Consider the following 12,743-nt stretch of genomic DNA (forward strand, 5'->3'; position numbering starts at 1 on the left):
AGGCAGCAGATCAGGACGCAGACAGATCACAGTGGTTGGATAGACCTCCCATGACAACAAAAGAGATATGGTGGTCAGATTTAAATGCCAGGATCAGTTGGTCTGCAATATGGTAGATGTAGCAATACTTGGCCTCTTCGCTTTGTGGCACTCACAGTTGATTTGTGCTTTCTGTGACAATACCACAGCCTCGCTTTTCCTTTCGCTGTCCACAAGCAGGATGCCAGGTGTTACAGTGAAAGATCTCAACCAGCAGGAGTGTGTTTGTGCCCTATAGCCTTTGTGAAGATGTCAGGAAAGATGAAGGTGCCAGACTGGGCTGACCTAGTAAAGCTAGGTAGGCAGGCACAAGGAGCTTCCCCCCAATGAGGAGAAATGGTTTAATATCAAAGCCGCATCTACTGTGCATCACCTGTACCTTTGTGGAGGTGCTGGTGTTGGTTCCATTACTGAAATCTATGGAGGTCCTGCCCACTACAGGGTTGGGACTAAGAATGTGACCCATAAGGTGCTACAGACCACTGAACTGCTCAAGATGATTGAGAAGGACCTCACTGGTGGTCGTAGACTAACAGCGTAGGGAACCAGGGATTTGAACAGAATTTCTGGCTAGGTTACAGCTGTAAGCAAGAAATCTGCTCAATAAAAATTTGAGATAAGTTAAAAAAAAGACAGTGCAAGAAACAGCAGCTACAGAAATATGCTGTTTTGTGGAGGCCGTCATTATTGGATCTCCACAGCCTCTACATAGGAATTTTGGCAACAAGTATAAGACACTTGGTGATCCAGAAAATGTAATGAAAAAGTGCAGTGACCCTTTTCATGAAACCCACTTTCAGGAGTTGTGAATTTAATTTAAAACATAACATCCAAGTTTTAGACTTTTTGTGCAGAACAAAACTGTTTGTTTTCCTCTTAATAATTATGCTTCTTATTTGAGTGAGCTGGTTGAGTACAAATCAGTCAACTGTAGTTTCTCAGATATCTAGTGAGTTCAAAAATGTCTTGATGAAATTAAACCAATTTCGTGACAAAATTGGACACACACCAGTGATGTCCCACGTCTACATCAACTGATACCGGAAACATTTAAACGGGGTATCTTGTAAAGATTACAGAATGGAATTGGTGGCAGAAACCCAATTCTTCCAGTCACATTATGTCACCTTGCCTCAATTTTTTTATTTTTTTAATCTTTCTGAATTTATTTTTTGGGAAGATTTCAGTAGAATATTCATTTGTGAATGGAATATAATTGTGCTTACAGAATGAATAGTGTAGTTGAGAGAACGTTTACTGATTATGTATAAGCACACAGAATCAGGAAATGACATTTATTTTCAAATTTTAAATGCAGGCACATGGAGCTGAATGGGATTCTGTAGATAATAAGGATTTGCATGGGCAGCTAGTCTGTTAAATAACATGCAGACCCTTTAATATTTGATGTATGAACTCTATCAGCTGTTCTTGCTTTGCAAAGTCAAAGTCATTCCACCGGAATGACTTTGTGGCCCTGTTACTTTATGACTTTATGAATTAAGTGGCTTTGACTGTAGCTGCTCTTTTATTTCAGTATGTCTGATTATAAATCATTTTGCATAAAAGCACTGGAAAGTGACCACAATGTAAATAGGAAATGATATAAAGCAGGGGTGGCCAAGTTTGGTCCTCGAGATCTACCTTCCTGACACTCTTAGTTGTCTCCCTGCTCCAACACACCTGAATCCAATGAAAGACTCGTTAGCAGACTTTTAATGAGCCTTTCATTGGATTCAGGTGTGTTGGAGCAGGGAGACAACTAAGAGTGTCAGGAAGGTGGCTCTCGAGGACCGAACTTGGCCACCCCTGATGTAAAGCATCCAGATTATCAGGACAAGAAGGTACAAAGAAGACATTTGTCTGGAAACTGAACTGACATTTTTACAATCAAGCTTTTTTTTGTGCGCATGCAAGTGGATTTTAATAATTCTGTAGAAAGCAGACATGCACCACTTTTGACAATAAGGTAATTTTGTTGGGAACAGGACTGATACATGTGACCCACCTGTACTTACTAGGATGGACATTTGCAGAAATGCCTTGTCTAAGTCTAGTGAGCAATGATGATAAGTCATGAAAAGGTATTGCTGCTCCCACACACACTTCAAGAATTAGCTTAATAATCAAACCATTTACAACTGAAAGCAGTGTTAAAAGGCTTTATTGTTGGGTCAGGCCTTCCCTCTTGTTGCAGCATTCACATAGTCCATCCACTATCTGTTCAAAGTAGCCATTTATCTTCCATGGCCAGGTGAAATGTTGGTGCACCCTTGCCATCCTGGTTCTGGAATCCTCAACACTGCAGCACCAGCATGCTGGATCATACACAGAGAAATACGCCACATGGGCAAAATGCTGCAGCTGGGATTCCATGACAATGTAAGTGATACTTCTGATCTGAGTCTCCCTAAGTCATCATTCATTTGACACAAAGACATTCTAGCGGTACCCAAGGATCCTCTGAAGTGATCTAGTATCACAGACATTCAGCTGTCAACTTAGGTCACGAGCAAATGTCCAAATCTCACAGTCATACAGTAAGACAGCAAGGACCAAGACCCAAAACACTTGGACTTTCATTCTACTCTAAAGACATTGGCATCACAAAAGACCTCTGACCTTTAATCATTCATTCACATAGACAACCAGCTGCATTGTGAACATAACTGTACACAGACTTGCTTATGGGCTATCTGTGTTACTGGAGGACTCCCACTGAGGGCACAACACGGTCCTCAGACCATCCAGAACTTTCTACTTTGTGTGCTGTAAACAATAAACTTGCCAGCTGTTCTGACAAACATATTTGTTGCTGTACAACAGTAATGAGCCATCATATACATGTGGGAAATGGACTTGGTCACAACTTTGTTGGGTTGTTTGTTGCTGCTGATCATCTTGAACTGCCGCTTTCATTCATGCATATACTGCAGCATGCGGACGCATTAATTTCTGAGGACATGCATGACTGACATGCCAAATGAGCACAGAATACGTGACGCAGTCATCATGCACACATGAACGAGTTATTAATGTCCAGGAAAATCACAAATCCAGACACTACGATTCCTCACACAACTACAAATTAAATGTTAAATGTTAACGTGAAGTAGGTAACACTAAAAAGTACCCCTACCAAGATGGAACAGTTGTGTGGTTGACACAGACTTATACAAATTCAGTCTTTGTGATTCAGTGATACAGTAAGTAAATGATCAAGTCCACCAAGACCAAGACCTGAGTCTCAGAGGCCAAGACTGAGTCACAACAATTGGGGGCCAAGACCCAGGCCACAGCATCCTAGGCCGAGGCCAAGTACTAAACAAAGTCTATTGTATTTGCTGCAACGCGGTCCCATAGACTCATGAATAATGTCAAGCCACAGAAAGTGAGTCGGATGCGTCCTTGTACATTCTTTAGCATACTTTTTGTGATGCAGTATGTTGGGATCACAGATCACGTGTTACTCGAGTGAAGGAATATAATAATTCTTGGGTAGTGACACTGTTTTGGAAGATTTTTACACGTTAGTACTTGTAGACGTAGCGTGATGTAGCATTTGTCTATGTGTGCTTGTAGTACTGTGGTGCCGAGAAAATAATGCATTCAAGCATTGGGTACACATACCATCGTATGCACAAAGCTAATGTGTTGGGTGCTTTTTTGTTTTGGTGGGAAGCAAACAGTGTGAAAAATAGGTAAAACGAGCAGCCTCGCAAGGCTGGACAATGCCAAGGCCAAGACAAAGTCATTATATAGCTGAGGCCTCAAAAGATCAAATTGAAGCCGACATCGAGAACTCCAACACTGTCATTTTGTGTTGCCTGATGTAACTTTGGTTCTATGTGCAAAGTATGTGCCTGCATGTTTGTTCACAACAACAATAATATTACTGAACATGATGTGCCGACACTCAGAATATGGTGAGCATTATCATTATCTATATTATAATAGCCAAGTGGCCTCTGTGTGCGTGCGTGTGTATGGCTTCTATCGGAAGAAACTAGGAAGAGTTGACATGTGCAGTTTGGTATGCTTATGTATTTTGGGTGAACATTGCATTATTCAAAAGTTGATAGGACAAACATTTTTGGAGAAATTAGCAATATTAGCTAGTAACAGTGAACAATGAACATTGTGCTCCAAAGCACCATGGGAGTTCATAATTTTGGGCTTTTAAATGTTACTGTGGTTGATGTTAGTTTTATAACATTGTTAGTATTATTGATTTATTGTGTTTTTTTGTAGTTCAATTGGTTTAGTCAGTTCGGTTAAGTGTCATGTTGCTGTTATCATGAGTGACAAGTGTAGTGCGTTTGATGTCTTCTGCCATGGTCTTTGTGGGTGTGTAAAAATAAGAGCACCTGCTTGGGGCAGAATGCAGAAAAAAAAAGGTCTGGCTTGGTTTTCATTCTTCCATGCAGCTTGCCACAATATATTAAAAGAAAAGTGGCATCTGTGTGTAGGTACATGTAGGTACGTCGTGTATATAACAAACTGGGAGAGCTGGTATTTGCTGTGTGGTATCCTTATATATTTTGGATCAAGGATGAACGCCACCAAAACAGTACATTGATAGGACTAAAATTTTTGGAGAAACTATGGATATTAGTTAACAACACTGAACAATGGATGTTGATAATTATATTCTGGACTCACATGCCATTCCATCAGGGGGTGGTAAATCATCTATATATTAAAAGTGTGCGTGCATGATTTTATTCAGTAAGTTCAATGTAAATACATATAACTGTTAATACGTTAAAAATTCATGGATGGAACAAGAAAGTGAAAACAATTATTTCCATTGTGGTCCATTTAAAATCAAATGACAAAATAGAAGTAATAATAAAGTAAAACTAGAAGCACTCGGAGAGCGCAAACCTCCGCCAAGGCCATAAGGTCACTGACGTCACATGGAATACCCTTTGGCAAAGAGACTTAATCCATGTCGTTTCACGCATCTACCGTCATGTTTCAGATTCAGTGGTTAACCCTCTGGGGTCCGAGGGCATTTTTTGGACAGTTCACTTGCCTGGCATGAATGTTGTATTATTGCTGTTAACAGCTCTCCCTGCATCCCACAATCAAGTTTTATGTCTCTTTTTTTCAGGACAACCTGTACTTTCAAAATATATATGCAATAGTTGTGTTTTCTAAGTGTAATAAAGGTTTACAATCAGAACTAAAGGGAAAAGTAAAGCGGAAAATAATTTTCCACACACATTTATTCAAAACACACAGTAAACTATAATAAACTGGTAACACATCATTCCTAAAAACAATCTTTGGTGTGTCACGTGAAGTGAATCTGCCCTACGATTGGATTTTGGAAAACCATGTGACGGTGAACCAATTCCGATTGGACACTCATATTGCTCACGTCATCACACAGCTTCTGTGAGGGGTACAAAGATGGTGGACGGTGGCTTGAAAGTCCCCAGAGTTAACTTTTCAGCAAAAAAGAAAAAAAAAAGTAAGTTTCTATCTCATATCATTAAAAAGTTATTTATAATTTAGTAAAGCTTGGTCTCAGCCTTCGTATGTTGGCCCCAGAGGGTTAAACCCTTAGATCTTCAGCAAATGTATTTATAAAGAGAAACTGTATGAACTACACAAGTTTTTTTTATTTTGTAATAAGTTTTTCAATGAGGAGAAACAAATGCTAAATTATTGTTGGGTCATAACTTAATGTTTGTTCACCCTTTGTGGTCTGTCGTCATGAATTTAGATGCAAAAATGTTGAAATTGGCCCTATCCTGCAATGATAAAGAATCCTTAAAAAAATTATTGGCTCCAGATCGTGTTCTGGATCATTACCAAAATTTAATGACTTCTACGTTAGGTCAAGATACACCCCTGGTAAAAAATTTCTTTGAATTCCGTTGAGGATTTTTTGAGTAATCCTGCTAACAAACCAACCAACCAACAAACGGACGTGACCGAAAACATAACCTCCTTGGCGGAGGTAATAATACTGATAATAATAATAATATTGTGCATATGCTACCAAGAATCTAAACAATTTATAAATACATTACGACAGTAAATTAACATAAAAACATTACATAATAAATAAAAGCGTTGAGTTCTTCCTCTAAGCAATGCTGAGGTCTAAGGTTATATAAAGATTTTGGGCTCACACACCATTCCAACTCATTATAGAAACTTTGCACAATTTATTACCACCCTTGAAAAATCTCAGCTGCTTCTTTTATAAATATTACCCAATCTATCTATCACACTAGTTTAAAACCAACAAAAAACAGACTGGTGCTAAAAGACAATAAAACCTTTCAGTCACTGCTCAATTTGTTGTATTTTGAGGACATTTTGAGAGAATGTGGCTTTCTCTTCTTGTCTAGAGGCACTGTCACATGTTAGAACAAACATTTCCACATGGTTCACGGTTGTAGGAAGCTGAAGTTGTTATAATATGACGTGTAGGTGGCTCACTTTTGTTGTCCCTGAACAAGCAGTAAAATCCCAAACTACTTGTCAACAGCATCAGTGATGGCTTTTCTAAGCTTTATTTGTGTGGAGAGGGCTTGTAAAAAAAAGCTCTTCCTGATTAGGGGATGAAGAACACTCACTTCCTCTCTGTTATTGCTACTTGTTGAGAAAAATCTGTTAAATATAATGACTAGTTATCCAGTTCAGTGTGGTCTTTGATGGTCATCAGCAGATGAATCTCACTTGTTCACCCCTGACCAGTTTTAACTCCCTTTGTCCTTGTCAAGTATGATTGATGTGTGACATGTGTCTCTGGGTTTTTCCCATATGTATGTATGAAAACTCTACTGCAAACAAAATCTACCTCTGGGTATCAATAAAGTGACTTGAACTTGACCTTTACTGAAGCAGGAACATCAACATAAAATAAAACTGTATCTGTATTAAATGATAATCCAAACAGCAGCCACAACAACAACACTCAGTTATACGAGGTCTGTTAGAAAAGTAACGGACCTTTTTATTTTTTGCAAAAACTATATGGATTTGAATCATGTGTAATTGTATCAGCCAAGCTTGAACCTTCGTGCGCATGCGTGAGTTTTTTCACGCCTGTTGGTTGCGTCATTTGCCTGTGAGCACGCCTTGTGGGAGGAGTGGTCCAGCCCCCTCGTCGGATTTTCATTGTCAGGAAATTGGCTGATCGACTGCCGCTTTGCTTCATCAAAGGTTTTTCAGAAAGTGTGAGAGCCAAGCCAAGTGGAAACCATTTGGAAAATTCAGATGGCTTTCGGTGAAGATCTTATGGGGATCACACAGATTAAGGACAATTACAACTGGATTAAAGACGGCCTACAGCTGCGGATGGTGCGCCGCGTACCGAGCGGTGATCGACAGGCTCAAACGACCATATCATTTCCAAAGTGAACGCTTTGTTCACTTTTTTGCGGAGGAATTCGCACATCGGGACGGAGGCGCAGGGCACAGAACAAAAAGCAACGCCGTGATGAAGCCTCACAGGACATGTTGTGGCATGTCCAGCTCGTCCACAATTTCTCGGATAGTCACACAACTGAAAAGCCACCGAAAGCCGTCTGAATTTTCCAAATGGTGCAAGAGCTGGGCATGTTAGGGCTTGTCCTGTGAGACCAACATGGAGGTGCTTTCGTCCCGCGCCATGAGCAGCTCCGTGGCGAATTTCTCCGCTCCTCTTTCCATTACAAAAACTCCTTTAACAGTGGAATCTGCCGAAAAAGTGCTATGTCCAGCTGTCTTGCCATTTCTCTGGTAGTCAGATGACGTCCCAGATCAACAAAGCCTTCACTTTGGAAATGATCTGGTCGTTTGAGCCTGTCGATCACCGCTCGGTGCGCGGCGCGCCATCCGCCGCTGTGGGCCGTCTTTAATCCAGTTGTAATTGTCCTTAATCTGTGTGATCCCCATAAGATCTTCACTGAAAGCCATCTGAATTTTCCAAATGGTTTCCACTTGGCTGTCTGTCACACTTTCTGAAAAAATTTTGATGAAGCAAAGCAGCAGTCAATCAGCCAATTTCCTGACAATGAAAATCCGACGAGGGGACTGGACCACTCCTCCCACAAGGCGTGCTCACAGGCGAATGACGCAACCGACGCGTGAAAAAACTCACGCATGCGCACGAAGGTTCAAGCTTGGCTGATGCAATCACACATGATTCAAATCCATATAGTTTTTGCAAAAAATAAAAAGGTCCGTTACTTTTCTAACAGACCTCATATTTTGTAAGGTCTCCGCCCTCTAACGGGCATTGCTATTGGTTAGTCCTGAAGGCCCCGCCCTTGCCATGAGACAGATTGATGCTCTCACCACCTGCTAATCAGGCCCATCAGCTGTCCTTTTCTCTCAGCCGCTCTGATGATGATGATGAGTTCTGCTGCAACATCTATGCAATCTTATTCCAGTGGCGAAGAATGGTCACCCCAAGTGACACCATGCCAATGGCCAACACCTTGACAGAAGCCTATAACTCTTTCACCATTGTCTGGGCGTCTTGGTGGCTTCCCTCACTGGCCACCTTTTTGTTAGTGGTCTGTCCACTCCAGACAGTTTTACCACGCAGTACTGATGTAAATGAAGTTCAACACATATTCCATGACTTGGAAATGTTTGTGTATCTATCCCATATCTCATCAAAAGAAAAATAGCTGTTAAATTGATTTGTACGTACCTTCAAATACACGTCATAGTGCATACAAGTTATGAATGTAGTTTGTCCAATTACTTATGGACTCTGAAAATGAGGCACAATGTATACAAAAGGCTGTAATTGCAAAATGGGTCAGGTCTGGGGAGCACTGCCACATCCAACACTGCACAGAACTGTCCAGGGTTCTGAAATGCAAACACCCAGGTGCCTTGATTGGAGAGTGGCGTCAACGCAGAACATGGCGCCATTTTGGGTTCTACTGTGGTGAACTACTGAATGGACCTTTAATGTTTTCAACATTTTTTAAATCATTTAACCACAAACAGCAACACATCCATGTACAGGTACTATCAAAATAAATATAAAAATAGTTAACCTATCACATTTACATAAATTTACAATTTATGATGATTTATTTAATTAATTTAAAGTCTGATTTATGCTGCTGTACCTCTGTAACTCCCTGTCATGCAATGATGTACGTGACAGTTTCAAAGTTCTCCATCTCTGGATTATGCTTTATTCTGGACTAATTTGACCCTCAACAAGCTTTTCTTTCTACAATCATCACCTTCAAATCAAAGGTAAGCTGTACTTTTTTCTCTTTTACTAACTTCATGCTGTAAAGTTGCAGACTTTTCTGATCCATTTATCAGCATGTGCGCTATAAAAACTGTTATAATATGATGGGAGATGGATTAAAAGCAGAAAAGTGTCAAATCACAGCCTTTTGTGTTTAATTTAACAGTTGCATGTCAGGCTTCAGGTCCCAGTCTGAACACGGTTCGAAAAAATAAACAGTTTGACTTTTAATCACAGAAATGACTCCGGTCCCACATTCCATAAATCGGCGAGCACTTGTCAGAACACTGAACTTTAATTTATACCTCTGCACATCCAGACTGCTCAGGGTTTTTAATGGAAATACATTGCGATCGGACAGGACATATTATCCGATGTGAGCCATATGTATGTAATGGATTATTTCCAGTCAGGAGGATCTACGGTGAATCCTGAATCGGGACCTGCGCCTCATTAATGACCGGGTCAAAATTTCCTCTGAATTCTTTTTCTGCCAAATGTATTTCATCTATTATCAAAATGTTATCTGCATGCACACTGTAAAAACTATTAATATATGATGAGAGATGAAGGACTGAAAGTAGCAAAGTGTGAAATCATAAACACTTGGTACCTACAGTAAAATTTGGAGGTGGTTCCATCATGCTGTGGGGCTGTGTGGCCAGTGCAGGTACTGGGAATCTTGTTAAAACAACAAACTTAAAACCAGTGGGGCCAGGGCTTTCTCTGTGGCCGGCCCCAGACTTTGGAACGCTCTGCCCCTCCATGTCCGAACAGCCCCCACGGTGGAGTGTTTTACGTCTCATCTGAAGACCCACTTTTATTCTCTGGTTTTTAACACTGTGTCAGTTGTGTGGTCCTCTGTTTTATTGGTTTTGTTTTTATTTTGGTAGATTTTATTGGTTTTATCTTTTTGTATGCTGTATGTATTTATTTATTTATCTTGCACGTTTTAGTTATTTTTATTGTTAATTTTCTTATTTTTAATTTATTTCTTGACTATTGGGGTTTTATCTATCGTGATTCTACTGTACGTGCAGCACTTTGGAACGTTTTTGTTGTTAAATGTGCTATATAAATAAAGTGGATTGGATTGGATTAAAGTTGAGGGTCACATGGATTCCAGTCAGTATCAGCAGATTCTTGAGAACAATGTTCGTGAATCAATGACAAAGTTGAAGTTGTGCCGGGGCTGGATCTTTCAACAAGACAACGACCCTAAACACTGCTCAAAATCTACTACGGCATTCACGCAGAGGAACAAACATTCTGGAATGGCCATCTCAGTCCCCAGACCTGAATATTATTGAAAATCTGTGGTGTGATTTTAAGCGGGCTCTCAATGCTTGGAAACCAACAAACCTGAGATGTTTTGTAAAGAATGGTCCAAAATACCTTCAACCAGAATCCAGACTCTCACTGGAAGCTATAGGAAGCATTTAGAGGCTGTTATTTCTTCAAAAGGAGGATCTACTAAATATTGATGTATTTTTTCTGCTGGGTTGCCCAAATTTATGCACCTGCCCAATTATGTTTAAAGAATTATTGCACACTTTCTGTAAATCCTATAAACTTCATTTCAGTTCTCAAATATCACTGTGTTTGTCTGCTATATGATATATTTAACTGCAATTGCTGATCCAAACAACCAATGAGTTATATTGGAAAATCATGGAAATCATCAGGGGTGCCCAAACATTTGCGTACAACTGTTGATAGTCACTATCATGGTACCCATCTCATCAGGATTTCGTCCCGTGTCATGTAGAGCGTCGCGCAGTCGACTCTGACTACTGGGTTTGAGCCTGAGCACTGGGGCCCATAGACTCAGGTTGATTATCCTTTCTAAATACAAGCATTTCTCTTTTCATATTTACTCAGAGCCTAATGACTTATTGTGGATGTATTCTTGCCAAATGGCCTTGATATTTCTTGACACCCCCCCACACACACATGTCCTGACGTGTCACATGAGTCTGTTTGCTTCCTTTCTCTTCAGCACTAAGTGCTCAGACATAGTAGTGAAATGACTTAAGTGCCTTTCTCGCTTTCCTTGAAATTCTTCAGCTGTTTTCTGAAACTAGAGGGCCTGAAAAAGAACAATGTCACCATGTCCACACACCGCACTGCAAACTAAGGATTTTGTAATGCTTTGAAATCATGCAACAGCTAGGTGTGAAAAACACGGGTGTCAAACCAAGAGGTGTTATTTTTTTCATGCCACTGTGTGATCCGTCCTCTGCAGCATTTCAACACTTCATAACTGGATGCAAGATCCATCAGCTGACAGTGAAGATCAAAGTGTTTGGCACCTTACTTTAAAACAATTCCCTCAAAACATTTTCTGTTTGTGATAGTTAATTTGCTGCTTTGCATCACTAACTCATAAACATTAATTCATTTTCTATCTCTGCGTATTCCAATTAAGGGTCACGGGGGAGTTTGAGCCAATCCCAGAAGGCAGCAAACCTCAAAATTTTAAAAGGTGTTGTAATTTTGATTTCCCCAAAATGGACTAAAATTACTTACACTTTGCAATCTAGTTATTACAAAATACCTTTATGTCTGTGGTACATTGCAAAACTTCAGTTTTATGTTTGCTACAGTATGTGTTTTGGAGGGTCTGCATGAAAAATGCAGAAATTGCGCCACAAAATGTAGCAGTACTTGTACAATGCTTGAAGGGGTGGATGCTAAGTGGTTAAGTGTGCCTGTGTTTGGAGTGGGGCCTGGGGGAGGTGGTTGAGGGGCTGGGGTGGAGTCTTGGGGGGGTGTTGGGGGAGTATCGTGCTTCCTGGCTTGGGGAGTTTGGTCTTGCCCCTTGTCTGGGAGCCTCATTGGGCTTGGTGGTCCCTTCCCGGGCTTTGGGTTTGGTCCTGCTGGTTCCTTTGCCCCTCGCCGCTGCTTACTCCTTCCTTTGCAGGCCGTCGCCCGTGTGGTGTGGTTCAGGGGTGCCCCCTTTTGTGGGCCTACGCCGGCGCCCTGTATGCATCCCCTGATGCGTGGTATTGCTTCCTATAACTCCGTGAGGAGGGGGGAGTGATGTGGGGGTTCGCTCTGGCACCGCCTGGGCCGTTCCCCTAGTGGTTCGTCGGGCTGCCCCGGAGGCCCTGATGGGTGCCCTTCCTGGCCCCTACACCCCTCTACTGTCCTTTTTCTCCTTGTTTTCCTGGGGCCCTGCATCCTAGACCCATTTCCATCTGTTGTATGCAATCAGCCGTGTGGCTCCTGGCATACCGGAGTCTTTCATGTCATACGGTAAGGTTCTGTACTTTTGTCATGGCCCAACACACAAGCAACAGCAGTGATCGGATATTTAGCTGTTATCTGGTTCTCTGTGTGTGGATGGTTAGATGTTTGTAGCCGTCACCACAATTCGGTTTTGGGTGTTCTCAAGGGGATCAAGACTCTGGTGTCCAAGATTAGGGTATGGGTGCTCACTAACTAGACAACAGACTGTTGCTGTCACTGCTTGTTTATG

General features: G+C 41.1%; 1 pseudogene; it reads left to right on the plus strand.

Annotated features, from left to right (window-relative positions):
- The first annotated feature begins 220 nt into the window (after positions 1-220).
- On the plus strand, positions 221-646 carry LOC117509862 (annotated as a pseudogene).
- Positions 647-12,743: the final 12,097 nt, after the last annotated feature.

Source organism: Thalassophryne amazonica, chromosome 5, assembly GCF_902500255.1.
Source record: "Thalassophryne amazonica chromosome 5, fThaAma1.1, whole genome shotgun sequence".
NCBI lineage: Eukaryota > Metazoa > Chordata > Actinopteri > Batrachoidiformes > Batrachoididae > Thalassophryne > Thalassophryne amazonica.